Raw genomic sequence first — 15,780 nt, 5'->3', positions numbered from 1 at the left:
GGTGCGCGGTAAGAAACTGTACGAAGCCAGCACGTGCATGGAGTGCGCGGGGAACTTCACAGTGCAGAAGGGCCCTCGGATATCTTCAGAAAATGCGCTGCCGACCTCTACGACGTCAGCTTGGAGGTAAGTTTTATTCGGCCCTTTCGGCATCTCTTCACCACATATGTAATTCACTTTTTTTTTTTTTTTTATGTAGTTGCTGGCGAACCCACGCAATATCACGGATGCCAGTTGCGTCTGCAAGGCCGGGTGCCACTGTTAACGATGCGACACATTGCTCTCGTATGATTTCCAAGGAAACCGCAAAAAAAAAACTTGATTTTTGATTGCTTCCCATTTTTTTTTTATAACTATTATGACGCCCATAAACACAAGAGCAGATCGAGCTGTTAGTTTAAAAGGACGTTTTCTCTTTGCGGGGAACCCTGAACGTGTGGCAAGTCAGAAAGCGCGCACTCCTGCAATGTGCTTCGCTCTCCATGTCGTGCTTCTACGTCTTCTACGTCAGGCTAGGCTTCCCAAAAGTGAGCGCCGAGAACAGCTGGAAACTATCATTAGGAAGTCGTTAGAAAAAAAAAAAAAAGTTCCCGTTGGGCAGGAAGGCTCCGCGCTCTCTACAACACAGGCCGTGTCCGAAGGCCTGCCAGCTCTGGTTACAACAACTTTTAGTAGTTGTCACAACTTTTAGAGCTCAAGTTGGGTCCAGAAGTAAAAAAGAGGACCCGTTTATTTTGTGATTTTCGCGTGCTAGCGATCGCTCGCGCATGCTTAAAAAAACCTAGCGTGAAGTACTGTACAAAAAAACAAACGTAAAGCGTGACCCGCATGGAGCGTTTTTCCGGGCGATTCGCCGGCGTTGACGGCAGCGGAGCGTTTTTTTGCCGCCGGAGAGGACGATTTTGCCAAATCGTCGGGATCTGGCTGAACAGATAAAAACGCCGACGACGCGCCGACGCCGGAAGTCGGCAGCGGCAGAGGGCCAATGAGAGCCGGAGCAGCCGTCACGTGATTCCGGTTGGAGCCACGCCCACGCCGGCCGAGAGAGAGAGAAGCTCGCGAGAGCGGAAAGAACGACGGGGGTTTGGCGCTCCGACGGCGCCGAGGGTTTCGGGTTTCTCGGCCGAAACGGCCGCGCAGCAATGTAGTCTTTCGGAGTCGCGGGGGCGCACGAGGCGACGACAGCAAGGTCCGGGCATCGGGCACCGTGCATTTCCTTTTTTTTAGGTTTTTAGGTTAGAGTTCGGTGAAGGTGGGCCGTCCGCTGGGGCCACGAGTGTTTAACGCTGAGCTCGGAGGTTGTTTATGAGCTGCTAGCCTTGCCAGCGGACCTCTGATACCTCCCTTGTGCTATGGCTTCTGCATTTAGATCCATAGCTGTTGGAAGTGGTGCCTTGCCTGTTTTCTTGACACACCTGACCCAGAAGAAAGAGAGGAAACCACAACTTGAAGCTTGCGGCGACAGGGAAAACAAGATGTTCGCGACCTTCTACGCACGGCCGGATGGGGGCGCGTGCGTCGCGCAACTGGGCTGCTGACCATGCGGGAGTGAAATCGTCGACGCCGGCGCGGGCGTCGGGCGTGCGACGCGTTTTCGCGTGCAAAAAACGCTCCATGCGGGCCACGCTTAAGAAATGCGCAGCCTTAACGAAAAGCAATGGGTGCGATATGAGATTCGAAATGACTAAGTAAGTACAGGCCCTTGTTTCAGTCGGTGTTTATTTTTTTATTCTTACGGGGACCCAAAAAGAAATCGGAACACAGCGTCGGTGCTACCCACGGTTGCGGATCCAGACAGCCGCGTTTTACAGCGGCGCCTCCCAGACGGCGCCACATGTTCGGCCAAAGCTGCAGCGCACCAGGCCCATATACCGCTATGGAGCATGTCTCGGACACTGGGAAGCCCTGGGCAATCTACATATTCACCTTCACCACATAACTCAGTCGCTGGTGTGCTAGAATGCGTTAAAGATCACGGGTTATCCACTGCTGATGTGGAGGTACTTCGCTGCAACTTGCCTGATGGGAAATCCGCAGAAATGTGGGAGAGCAAACACGAACAATTTGCGAGAAGATTCAAACCAACCAAGTGCACAAGGTGAGCAAATTTTATGACATAGAACGTATTACGCTGCATGGAGAGAAAATCTGCGGCTTCGTAACATATAATTAGAGGGGTCCACCGTACAAAAACCACCTATGTCTTTACCGTACAATTTGATCTTAGCACTCCCGTTTTTCAATGTACCATCGCCAATGCAGTTCACGATGAGCATATTAAAAAAATGGGGGGGGGGGGGGTGGAGAGGAGGAGGAGGAGGGATGAGTTGATCCAATTCTTGTACCTATAGCGTGTTGCACAATTAGAGGCGCGATGTAGAATGCTTCTCCCAGCTAAACCGCGGAATCCTCGCAGTTCAAATTTTGCACAGCAATGGTATTCTGTTGCTAGTATTTTTTAATACCAAATTTGTTTGGGGTACTTGCCTGATTCGATCAAAAGAAGTCAGATGTTCCCATCTTATGCGGCGGCGACGACGACAGACGAGCCGCTGCCCCAGCGATGGTACTAGTGGCGCCACCTCATGCTGCTTACAACAACTCAAACCTTCTGCAGAAACGTTCGCCCCCTCTTTTCCTGCTACAGAGTTGTTGTAGCAGCAGGAGGTGGCGCCACCAGTACCATTGCTGGGGCAGCGGCTCGTCTGGTGTCTTCGCCGCCGCACAGGATAGGAGCATTTGACTTCTTTTGATCGAATCAGGCAAGTACCCCAAACAAATTTCGTATTAAAAAATACTAGCGGCAAAACGCCCTTTCTGACCAAATTTTAACTGCGAGGATTCCACGGTTTAGCTGGGAGAAGCATTCTACATCGCGCCTCTAATTGTGCAACGCGCTGTACAGGGTCTTAAATATTTGGGGGCTGGGATTTAAAACATTCCTATGCAAAATCTACTACCCCATTCGAGCTGAAATAACGTTCACAAAGTAGCAAAATATAGTCTACGTTATCTGATAAGTGATTCAACATAGGTACTTGCCTAGATTTCCCGAAATCGAGAAAAAACTGCTCTCGGTGGCGTGCACAATTTTCGCAGAAGAGAGTCGAAAAGCTATTTTAACATGATGCGTCATCTGTCGAGCAGTGAGACAAGCTCCATCCCGCCGTTGGCGCGCTTGCCTCGCTGCCCGACAGATGACGCACCATGTCAAAATAGCTTTTCGACTCTCTTCTGCGAAAATTCTGCACGCCGCCGAGAGCAGTTTTTCCTCGATTTCGGAAAATCTAGGCAAGTACCGATGTTGAATCACTTATCAGATAACGTAGACGATATTTTGCTACTTTGTGAACGTTATTTCAGCTCGAATGGTGTAGTAGATTTTGCATAGGAATGTTTTAAATCCCAGCCCCCAAATATTCAAAACCCTGTACTTTGATGGAGCGAACGGCTGACGGACTGTCGGTACATGATCGATCTGCAATGACGTTATTTAGCGTTACTTGATGTCACAGGCAGGGCGAGATGTGACACGCAATCAGCCTGGTATCACGCAATCAGAGGACCTGGTATCAAAATGATATTTTTCGTTTTTCAGGTTTTTGCGTCGAATTTTGCTTGCTGCTAACTTGGTGGTTTTAAGTGGGACGATACCGATCACGTAGTTATCCAGAGCTCATCCAGCCTTTTATTTTTAACTTCATGCACATCAGGCGCGAGAGTGATGGTACTTTAAACCATTTACGACACTTTCATTACAGGTTTTAGCTCCAACTGGATGACGAAATCTATGCTGGTTCTTGTTGTTAACGAAACTTGCAGTATTCCTTGAATGTTCTCTTGGATAACAAAATTTAAATAGGCGTCAACTAATCGAGTGGGCATGCAGTGAACCTGAGTGCGCATGCTTCTATTTCACCTTCTTTCACGCCCTCCTAGCATTGGTTTAGCTGATTTATGGTGGCTAGGAAGGTTAGGTGACGCAAGCGGGCGGAGAGCGCAGCACCTACGTTTCATGCCTCGAATAGGTGGCGCTGCTCTCAGCACTTCAATTGTGCTGCTAGGTGAGAGTCTGGAAAAATTGCAAACTCAAGTTAAGTATTGCGGAGACGAAGGGGATGCTCTAAGCTTCGGTTTTAGTGCAGTTAAGACGGGTCTGATGATTTTCAACGGCTCAACTGATCAGGGTCTTAAAATGCAAGACCATGAAATACCCCGGGTAGCAGAATATAAATATCTCGGGGTATGGGTAAATGAAGGATTGGCATACATTGGAAAGCATGAGCAATCACTTAAGGCCAAAGGGCGAAGAAATGCCAGGATAATGAAGCATAGGGCATTGTGGGGATACAACAGGTATGAGGTTTTGAGGGGTACTTGGAAAGGAATTATGGTGCCCGGGCTTACTTTTGGAAATGCGGTTTTGTGCCTAAAATCAGAGGTACAGTCGACAGTAGAAATAAATCGGAGAGCCGTCGGACGATTAGCACTAGGGGCCCACGGCAAAACCACAAATGAGGCGGTACAGGGAGATATGGGCTGGGCATCTTTCGAAGTACGGAAAGCTCAGAGTTAAATTTTATATGAGGAATGCCTGTGGAAATTGGACAGTAACAGGCAGCTAAAATATTTAAATACCTATACCTAAAAAGTGTTTATTCACAATGGAGGAAAAAAGAACTAGGCAACTAACCAGTAAGTATGCTGGTCACAAGGACGAAGAAATAAAGAGTGTTAAGCAATAGGTGAAAAACACAGAAGGTAAAAATTGGATAAATTCGATGGAAAAGAAACAGTGTGGAATTATACCAAAAATGGAAAAGGCAGGTCAGGAAGGAAGCTTTCTTTGATAACTCAAGAGGCAGTGCCCTACTTTTTGAAGCTAGATCAGGGTGCCTTAGAACACGCAGCTACAAAAAGAAATTTAACAATGAAGATGATGCATGTGCTGTATGTGGTAACTTCAGTGAAACAATTGACCATATTATACTCGAATGTAATGGTATCCATCCGGAAGTCAATGCAGGCGCAGTCACTCTGCCTGAAGCTCTGGGGCTTAGAGATACCAGTGGCCGGGTGAATAAACCGGTGGTGGAAGCTAGCAAAAAACAACTGGAAGATTGGTGGCTTAAAAGCAGAAAAGTGACATAATGTTAGTAATGTAGAAACAAAAATTTAATAAATAGAATGATGGTATAGTTAACCAATCCAAAACAATAATTAAGATATATGGAGAAAAATGAGCATGATAGCTACTGCTACCACCCCGTTTCAAAGGGGATGCTCCTATATTCTATTTCATTCCAATGCTTGCTCGGCTCGCGCTGGGGTAAACTTTGCTGCAGTTGCAGCACAGTCATACCAACAAAATGTTAAAATTATTTTACCACTTAAAATATTTTAACCAGGTAAGTAAAATAGGCAAGTCAGGAGTGGCATTGACTGCAAATATGCTGTTTGGCACCGTGAAAGTGGGCGATGCGGCTGTGCCGGTTGTTTTGCTTGTCACGCTACTAAATGCTGCTTAAACGATGAAGTTTTGGTCTGAAGGTGCATTACGTTCCCTTTCCTGATGTGCACAGGGGCCGCAGTTATAAAGCTAATTATTTTGGTTTGGTTTTGTGAGCTTTAAAAAGCCAAAGCGACTCGGGCTGATGGGCGTTGCAGTCGAAGGTTACTGAGAATGCAGATGATATGTGATTATTTAACGTGCGGTTACATCGCACAGTATGCAGGCACCAGGCTAATTTGTATTCTTTTGTTCTTTGCGCATTTCCAGTGCGTCTAAAGTGGGAAAGTGCAATTTTTAGCCAGATGATAGCCAGAACGTACAACACGCGATGTGAAACTGTATTTAAGTACAGATGGAACAAATTGCAGTTTTATTGACAAGAAACTCTCATGGATAATAAAGTTTCGTTTATTGCACTTAAGGGCAAGAATGCCGAAAACAAAAATGAAATATCACAATGTTGAGGTTGCTGCAAGGTATATGTACAATGGTAGTATGGTGGCTAGAAGAGAGAGGTGGCGCGACCGCGCATTCCGCCGCTTGGAGAAAACGCGCCTTCGGTTCATGCCGCCGCCACTGGTCGCCGCTGTGGCGCTGCTGTCAGCTCTTCGATGCATTCTCTCCGGCGCACGCCGGTTCGTTCGTTCTTGTTTGCCTGTAGATGCTGCTTGAGCTGTGGTGCTATTTTTCAATCGGCTTTGCCCTAGCTCAGGTTATCCTGTTTTGTTTGGTGCCTATGTAGTTTTTCTTGCCGAGGTGCTAGTGGGAGCATGTAGTACATGTGCATACTTTTCTGTTTCTCTTGCGTTTAGAAACCCCCCGCTAAAAAAAAAAAAATGAAAGAATCGTTGTCAGGCAAAAGGCCAGTCAATTGTTAAAAAAAATTAATGAAAGCATCGTTGTCAGGCAAAGGCCAGTCAATTGCTAAAAAAATTAATGAAAGCATTGTTGTCAGGCAAAAGGCCAGTCAATTGCTAAAACATAATAATGAAAGCACGGTTGTCACGCAAAATGCCAATCAATAACTAAAAAAAATAATGAAGCATTAATGTCAGGCAAAAGGCCAGTCAATTGCTAAAAAAAAAAAGATTAGTGACAGCATCATCCATGACCAGCTTCTTATGTGGGAGACCTGAGTGAGGCAAATGAAGTTCTCGAAGACTGTGGCATGAACACACATCTGTCATCACTCAGGCCAGTTATTCAAGGCTGATATTTTATATCGCTGGCACCAAATGTGAAGACTGATGCAGACAACTCCTCAGTCTCAAGAACGGAACTGAGCGTGTCTTAATTACCAGTTGAAAGTCAGCGCTCGTTGTGCCGTCTTCTAATCTTGTGCTCCCGTCCACGTTCCGCGCTGTTGCCTCAAGATGCATAACCAACATATGCCCAAGCTGCTATTCTAGTTAATTACCAGTGCAGTTGACATAGGCGGTCTTATGTTTCCATCAACCAATCTAAACGCCCCTGTGACATCCCATGAAAACACCTTTACTCGCTGTTTTAGTGCGCGTGAAATCCGAAGAGACAGCCTTATTGACTTGGTATCCATTCTCCAAATGACCAAACTGCAGCTGGTTGGTTGTCACGGACATATTAAATTTGTGACAAAGTGATCAAGTTCTATGTTCTTAGCAGACTACACCTGAAGACGCAGAATTCATTTTCAAAAGAAAGGCAAGGGAGAATGAAACTGTTGAAACTGAGGTGGGTTGTTTAATTTGCTATTTGGTTGTGAGCAGTTGTGTCTGGAAATTGTGGTTATTCTACCTGTATTACATGTATATTTGAGGCCATCAACAGCAACCTCAACATTGTGATATTTCACTTTTCCCAGACGGCCACTGACGTCCGACGGACAACCGAACTCGGCCGCAACTCGGCGGCCGATTTCGGACGTCCGCCGGAATTCCGGCGTACGTACGAAAGCGGATGGTCGAATCCGTTCGCCCAGCGGACAGCCGCCGTACGTCCGCCACTGGATTTGCTTTTACACAGCTATGATATAGTTTGTAGTCGTCGTGCTCGTCTGAACTGCGTATAAATCAGTAATGCCGTCAAGTCTGCATTATATGATGCCAGAGCGAATCGATGCGATACAAAGCGTTTCCATTAAACAGTTTTTTTTATTTTCCGCATGTTTCATCGTTGAATTCTTCCATCCAAAATTTTTGATTAAAAGTTAAATGACCATTAAACATGTTTCTATCATGATGCTTCGGTGAAATTTTAATCAGTGGCTGAATAGACGCAGCAAGCCGCAAGCTCAAAACGAACGAAACCGAACCTATCCTCAAAAAAATCTGAAATGAGCCAATCCAATCCACCTGACAAGTTTTGTTATGGAAGATGGCTTCACGCTTCCGTGTTCTGCATTTTCTGCGCAGTTACAAATACCTACGGCTGTAATGCACTGCTAGCATTGTTTTTGCTGTGGCTTGGTGCGGCTGGCGCACTTTGTTCACCCGCTGATTCCAAAGTAAGTATTTCACCGAACTTTTGTTTCTTTAGTTGAAATTTTCGATGCACCGATAGTGGTGAGCTTTTGCGTAAGGAAACAGCTCTCTACAGCAGCCGAACGGTCGAGTGTTTTAGGTGAGACTGACAGGATGGCTCCGCGCCGACTAACTAAAGTGCAGCTTCAAGTCTGAGGGCCATCTTTTCGGCATTACTGGACGCTGCGCCAGTAAGCAGCGCAACTTCTCTGTCTCTGATAAAGGAGTGCCTGCCCGAGCTTTAAAGGAGTTAATTTGTTAACCATGCGCAACGTGCTGAGTTGTAAAAACTATACGAGAAAACTTTTGCACTCCTCGAGCCTATCGTGCGACATGCCTACACTTGTGAAAACGTCGCGAGTTTTTTTTTTTTTTTTTTAATGGACAGCCGCTGATCTTTCTCTCTCGAGCTTTACGGCAACTACAGTTTCTAGAAGGAACGGCTGTAGCTACTAAATAACTAAAGGTTTAGTACTCTCCTTCAGCTTTGACAAACCAGGACAGCACCTTGCGCATGTTGGTTATGCATGTGGGACCGAACCGCGCAGAACAACCGGACAAGGAGATAGAGAAAAAAAAAAGTCAGCACTTGTCTTTTTCTTGACCCGTTGTTCTGCGCTGTTCTGGCACGAATTTGACATACCGCCGCCGCGATACAGTTGGGCTGTGAGCTCTGGTGCCTGCAACGCCTTCTTTTATGCAAAACAAGCGTACTGGAAGGCCATGCAAGCCGCGGGCTCAAAAAAAAAAAAAAAAAACCGAGTTGAGCAAAAGTGAGATGAAAACAAAATTGTTGTTGCTTTGTCCTTACAGATATTCAAAGGCTCCTCAGAACTTCACTGCATTATTGACAGCGAGATAATACCAAAGCTGCACTAGAGCCATGCAGCACCTTATAGTGCATGATACTGAGCTTATGTGTCGCACTGAAAGCTCTTACCATGTTCTTAGATTATCATATTAAAGTAGCTTTAAACCCATGCTTGTTAATACAGTGATAGCCATAAATTGAATCTAGGGCATCATGCTCACATACAAGGCTTCTGATAACCGCTGGTCACATGATGTGGGCTATAGCAGAAACCTGTACCTGGTCATCTTACAAGCATTTGTGCAATTGATGCTTTTAATGTGTTGTAAAAGATTTTGTGTTCTGTTTCTGTATGGGAATGCTTTCCTTTTTGAAGGCTAACATTTGGCTTGCTACAGCAAAACCTCTACCTAGTCATCCTAAAAACAGCACCGCAGTTGGTGCTTTTAATGTATTGTAAAAGTATTTGTGTTCTGCTTCTGTATGGCAATGCTTTTCTTGTTGAAGACTAGCATGAGGCTTCCAAAAATTTTTCAGATGCCATTTGCTGTAGCCGATTTCGTAGGCCAACAGGAAGCAGCACTTTGAACATGGAAAACTGTCATCCACGGGGGAAAAACAGCAACATCCCTTTGCATTCTCATTTCTTTGGTATGGCTAAAAGTGAGTATTGTATCATTATTTATATTATTAATATTGAATCATGATTGTCAGTGTTGAAGTTGTTTGAGCGTGATGATTTTAAACACACAGGACATCCCTTCGACATTAAGGTTTAAGCTTGTTTACATGTAGGATGTAGAACTGGTTTCAACAAACTTTATGCAGCAAATTCTTTTTACATTGTCCACCATGTTACTTTTTGTCATTGGACACAGTCGTCCACTCTTAGCTTGAATGGGAATGTGTGGCATGCAGTTTGCAAAATAGCAATGCATCCGTCACAGCCATGCATCAAGGCTAAGTGGCTTGTGCGTAGAGGGACCAGCCGCTCCAGATTCACGTCATCTGCCTCTTTGCTCCGGTGTGCAGACGTGCATTGAGGCAAAGTGGTTTATTTGTAGAGAAACCAGGAGCTTCTTTGTCACATCTGGCTGTTTGTTACGGCGTGCAGATGCGCATTGAGGCAAAATGGCTGATGTGTAGAGGGACCAGGAGCTGCTGCTTAACGTCCTTCGCCTCTTTACTACAGTGCACAGCCGTGCATTGATGCTAAGTGGCTTGTGCATGGAGGGCCCAGGAGCTGCAGCTTCATGTCTGCCTCTTCGCTCAGGTACGCAGGTGCGTATTGAGGCAAAATGGCTTATGCATAGAGGGACCAGGAGCAGCTGTGTGGCGTAGTGTGTATATTTGCTATGGTGCGTATCGAAGTACAATGGGGGGCTCATGTGTAAAGGTACCATGAGCTGCTGCGTCATGTCGTCTGCCTCTTTACTATGGTGCGCAGGCATGCATCAAGGCAAAGTGGCTTATGCATAGAAGGACCAGGAGCTGTTGCTTCACATCTGCTATGATGCGCAGCTGCGTATTGTGGGTGGTGGTGGAAAACATTGCCATCAGATACAAATACAGGAGGTTACTAGCTGACCCTGAGGGGGCCTGTCCTGACAAAAACAAGGGGTCCCTAGTTTGGGACCCCAGTGGTGGTAGAGGGACTAGAGGCTGGTACTTCACGCTGTCTGCCTCTTCGCTACGGTGTGCAGCTGCGATGGATGCAGTGGCATCTCAAAAAATGAATGCCACGCACTCGCATGTTCAGCCTGAGTGGACGACTGTGTACCTGCTATAGCTTTGTTATTCATAGAATAAACCTAGGCCAAGTTGGATAAATTATAGCTCACCTCATATGTGGTCAGCAAAGAAAAGCCACTCCAGAAAATCTGATGCATTTACTGTCATAGGGTTCTTATTCATATACATGCTACTGACAAGTCAGATTCTTCACCCTCAGAATTGCCAGAAAAATAACCAAGGGTGCGTCTGCAATAGTCTAGCTTGCTCTTTCTCTGCAGACTTGAGTCAGATGTGTGTTCCATTGCTGTGGGTGGGACAGGCGTGAATCTTTGATTTTAAGCTTGCAACAAGTATGTTATTGTAGTTTAAAGGCAAAACGGTACTAATAATCGTAGCCCCCCGTGGCCTTTATCCCCTTTTAATAGTGTTGCTAGACACTGAATTACTAGTTTACTCTGCACTGTTTCTGTCTAGTTAATGTGCGGAGATGTACATATATTTATATGACTTGGAGTTGTCGACTTTGTACTTAGAAACATCGTAGTGCTATCTGATGTGTTGCTTTCATTTCTTTAATGATTTCTGTAAGGGATCGGTGGGTATGCTAGGCACCATTATTAGTCTGCTCTTTTTGGGTCACCTGTTCAATGCCCAGCTGCGGCCGTCTCCCACTTGCCCTCGGACAGGAGGCGGAGAGACGCGCACAGATAGGCAGCTACAGCAGCTACAGTGCTTAACGGAAACGTAGGCAGAGAGGGAAAGAAGTCCCTTCTTCCGAGGACTTTGCTGTCGCACTCGAAGACGCGGGGACAGGCAGTTTGTTCTCGTTGCTGTGTCATGTAGGGGGCTCATTTTTATTTAAGGAGCTTTACGAACAGTATACAACTAAGGGGTCCTTAGTACTAAGCGTACTAAGGGATCCTTAGTACGCTGACTGGACCCATCACCCGGAGGCAGCACAGCTTTGAAACGAGCACCTCTTTTGGAAGAACTGTTTATCGTTCAAAGAAAAAACACTGTCAGGTTGAAGGGTGTAAGGCCCTCTTCCTTGTTGGGGAGCCCATAAAAGTGACAATTATTCAGTGCAGGAGCGCTGAGTGGGGTCTCGTTGAGGATTCCAACCCTGGATGTTAACAATGGTGGGAGATAGCGGCGTTGAAAAAGGGCAAGTGTGTAACAGTGACGGTATGATGTGGGTTGGCTCTTCTGATGTGGTCCGCAATGGTGCTGACTCGGACGCCAATAATTGCAATAATTGCCCTGTAAAAGGAGCCGCCAAGGATGCAAGCTTTGCGCAATGGTTGCGCACGTGGGACACCGTTTTGATGGGTTCTAATTATTTACTTTTTTTTTCCTAGGGGAGAGAGTTTGGCATGTGACCTAGTGAGCCAATCATTTCGAGGTCCATTCTCTAAATTCCGTTTGTTGTGAAACGAATTTGTTGTCCCTTTTGCATTGCTTGTATTAGGGAGAGGGTGAAGAACTTATGAAAGTGGAAAGACATGCCAAAATGTTTGTTAGCCAGTCATGTGTGAGTTCGTTGTCATCGGGGAGAAGAAATGTGGGCGGAGTCCCGAAGTTAATGAAACGGCCCCGCGGCCTGGAGAACTCGTTCTGAGCTAGATTTTGATCTCTTTACTCTTCGGCATAGATCATGGTCATTGTTTCACCTGTTGTAAATACGTACATTCATGTATAGAATTTTCAGTTCATCTTCCTCTCCGTGTGCAAGTTGTTGTGGCCAGATGCAGTAAATTCACTATTTTCATTTCTATATAATGTGCCTTTCTGAAGATGGTGATCTCTTTTGTCCAATCCTGTAAGAAAGCTGCAAAGCGCTCCCAAATCTTCCACAAAACTGTGTGATATCTTTATACTAACTGCGGCTTGGTGTCACTCAAAACATGTAATTGAGGTAGATTTCTTCCCCCCCCCCCCTCTTTTTGTTCGTTCAAATGAGGATCAGCGGACACTAACTCTTGCTTTTGTAATGCCCTAGGCCCCGCCTTAAGGTAGTACTCCAATGTCGATACCATTTTTATAGCTATGGCTGTCCAACAGCACTAATGTCTTTTCACTTCTTTTACTAATCTCTTACCCAAGTGGTGGCTTATACTGCGGGGGCGAAAGTCTGGACAGTATGTCTGTAGATTTTGGACTAGAATCGCGATGTAAACGAATTGTGACCTTATTTCTTTTGCACACATGAAAGAACTAACGTTCAACTTTCACATCGACAGGTATGGTCCGAGTTTCCTGGTCGATGTGAAAGTTATGTGCTTTGATTGCAGTTTGTGTAGTCCACACACTTGTCCCCGATATTACATAGGGGCAAATTAGGCGCCTTTACAGGGGCAGTTTCTTTGGCGCCCACTACCTTCCCCATAAAAAAGCTGCAGTGTTTCTTGTGAACAACTGGCTGCATTTATAAATACCATTATTTTTTTTGTAATTTGTTGTGCGTAGCTGAGAAATCCATGACATACATCCATGCTGCATGCTGCCGGTAATACATCAGGAGCTTTTGGTTATCAGCTTTTTGTAACTATAAGCCTTGCTATTGTAATGTCACATATAGCGCTGTGGGTAAACAAATAACTTTACTTTTAACTCTTGTAGAAGCATGAACACTGCGCAATCACTGCGGCGGGCTATGCTTCCACATTGGGCTTTAGCCACATGTCAAATGTCTATCTTTATTCTGCTGCAGCAGCTTGCATGTTATCAGATAAGTTAATTCGTCGCAGCTGCTCTAAGGAGACGCTTTCTAGACGCTTGTAGCCTAGATGTTGATGTCGATATACCCCCGACACGCCCAGGGAATGTCTTCAGTAGAGGGTACATGGAAACCAGCGAAATGTGCAGTTTACAGAACAAAAAGGTAACAATTTTAAACGATGTTATTATTGATCACTTCTTTTCAGAGCAGGAACAATGACTTTAGAAATCTGCCTGTTAAACCGCTCAAAATGCAGGTTTCTGCCGCCAATGCGTACCTGTGTAATACTGCAATGCTCTGGCTGTGCTTTATGTTCATATACAGCATCCTTTATGCTTAGTTTCTCTGCATGTGCACTCCATGTCTTGGGCATTGCTGAGGGCGCATAGCAGCAAGCATAACATGCCATGTTTGTTCAGAGTGGCATGTTCAAAGAGACGACATAAAAACATTAAAATACTGAATGCCAGGTTCTGGTCAAACTACGTTTGTATCTTTCCTTATTCTGCATGGGTTTTGCTGCAGTTATATGACCTTTCTATATAGTATGTGACAGTTCTGAATGGAGATGCATGCGTACAGTGCCATCTGGAAAAAGCAATTGAGAGAAACTGGCAGTTGCCCTTGGAGATGTGTAATCAAAGTTCAGCACAGATAGCTTGAATTTCATTTTCCCTTCTATTGCAGGAGGAGCCCAACCTGCTCTTCCATCTGAGGCCTGAAAGACCAGCAACAGCTGATCGAGCAAATGCACAGGATAGTAACTGCTCCTGGAATCCCGGCCTGCGGAGGCCGCCCACACAGAACTCGATCATCTCGCTAATTCCGAAATATTAGGTTTCAATAAATACCTTTTCCTCCACCACCTCCCCAAGGGAAGAGCTGTCACGGCCAAGGATAATTAAAAAAAATTATTCAAGTAGATTCTTAATACTCCAGTTGGCCTGCATTTTACCATGCCATTCCTTAACATCGACATTTTTTTAGTGTAGACTATTTATGCATGCAGTTTTTGCAATAAAGGCAAAAAAAAATGCTTTTTTTACAACCTCGCATGCTGGTATGCCTATGCACTTAGCATGTTTTCAGGAATGGTGCATTTGTGTAAAGCTCAGCTAGCATATGTGCCTCTTTGATGGAAATTTTAATTGCACACTACTGTTCAGTGCTTTGTGTGTGAAAGTAAAGCAGACAACAGGAAACTTGAACCTGTTGCATATTCTATTGTCTGCTTTACTCTCACGGCAAAGGCATTGAGCACTAGTATGTGACTGAAATTTCCATGGCACATGCTTGCTGAGCTTTACACGAATGTTATTGGCAAGTTTTTACACGAATAGCGGGCCCTGCAAGCATGTTCCGGGAAACGTCCGAATGTCCGCCTCCGGCTGCCCGTCGGACGTCCGTGGGACGCGATCCGGATCCACGAACGATAGTCCGACGGACGTCCGCTGTACGTATATCGAACATAACCGGACTTCCGTCGGATGTCCGAAGGTACGAGAACGGACGTCCGTCGGTCGACCGTCGGACGTCTATGGCCGTCTGGGTTCTTTCCAGCATTCTTGCCCTTAAGTGCAATAAACAAAACTTTGCTTATCAATGAGAGGTTTTTGTGAATAAAACTGCAATTTGTTCCTTCTGTACTTATAATACCGTTTCACATCGCATGTTGCACGTTCTGGCTATCATCTGGCTAAAAATTGCACTTTCCCACTTTAGACGCACCGGAAATTCGCAGACAAAAAAGAATACAAATTAGCCTGATGCCTGCGTACTGTGCGACGTAACCGCACGTTAAATAATCGCTTGTCATCTGCATTCTCTGTAATCTTCGACTGCAACGCCCCTCAGCCCGAGTCGCTTTGGCTTTTTTAAAACTCACGACACCAAACCAAAATATTTAGCTTTATAACTTCGACCACTGTGCCCATCGGGAAATGATGTAATGCATCTTCAGACCAAAACTTCTTCATTTAAGCAGCATTTAGTAGCGCGACAAGCAAAACAACCGGCACAGCCGCATCGCCCGCTTTCACGGTGCCAAAGAGCATATTAGCAGTCGACGTCACTCCTGACTTGCCTATTTTGCTTACCTGGTTAAAATATTTCAAGTGGTAACAATAATTTTAACATTTTGTTGGTATGACTGCGCTGGAATCGCACCAAAGTTTACCCCAGCCACGGCCCGTCTCGAGGGGGAGCGCGCGCTCTCCCTCGAGACCGGCCGTGCCCCAGCGCGAGCCGAGCACGCATCGAAGTGCTGAGAACAGCGCCACCTACGAGAGGCATGAAATGTAGGAGCGGCGCTCGCGGCCAGCTCGCGTCACCTAACCTTTATGGTAGCGAAGGCTGGGCCCAAAAACGGTCCAGCGCGACAGCAGCACAGCCACATTGGGGGGGCCAAAACACTTAGATAATGAAATTCAAAAGCACAAATAAAAACGCTGTAAAACAACATAAAGAAATACACATTTTAATGCCACGTTTTATAAAATAGGTAAAC

At 45.6% G+C, this 15,780-nt stretch overlaps 1 long non-coding RNA gene and 1 pseudogene across 2 annotated transcripts in view; both read left to right on the top strand.

The window, feature by feature from the left end:
- The first annotated feature begins 1,872 nt into the window (after positions 1 to 1,872).
- The window catches only part of LOC146202530 (uncharacterized), a 34,694-nt pseudogene continuing 20,786 nt past the window's right edge, over positions 1,873 to 15,780 (top strand). The window contains exon 1 of the transcript XR_014703712.1: positions 1,873 to 2,098. The product of XR_014703712.1 is annotated as an uncharacterized LOC146202530 (transcript). The remainder of the gene's footprint in view (positions 2,099 to 15,780) is intronic.
- On the top strand, positions 7,866 to 14,139 carry LOC146202531 (uncharacterized). The gene is made up of 3 exons (XR_014703711.1): positions 7,866 to 7,994; positions 9,359 to 9,484; positions 13,962 to 14,139. It is a non-coding gene; the product is annotated as an uncharacterized LOC146202531 (long non-coding RNA).

This window comes from Amblyomma maculatum, chromosome 1, assembly GCF_055883805.1.
Source record: "Amblyomma maculatum isolate TAMU_Amacu chromosome 1, ASM5588380v1, whole genome shotgun sequence".
NCBI classification, from domain to species: Eukaryota; Metazoa; Arthropoda; class Arachnida; order Ixodida; family Ixodidae; genus Amblyomma; species Amblyomma maculatum.
Note: the sequence above shows the minus strand (reverse complement) of the source record. Positions and strands in the feature narration are given on the sequence as shown.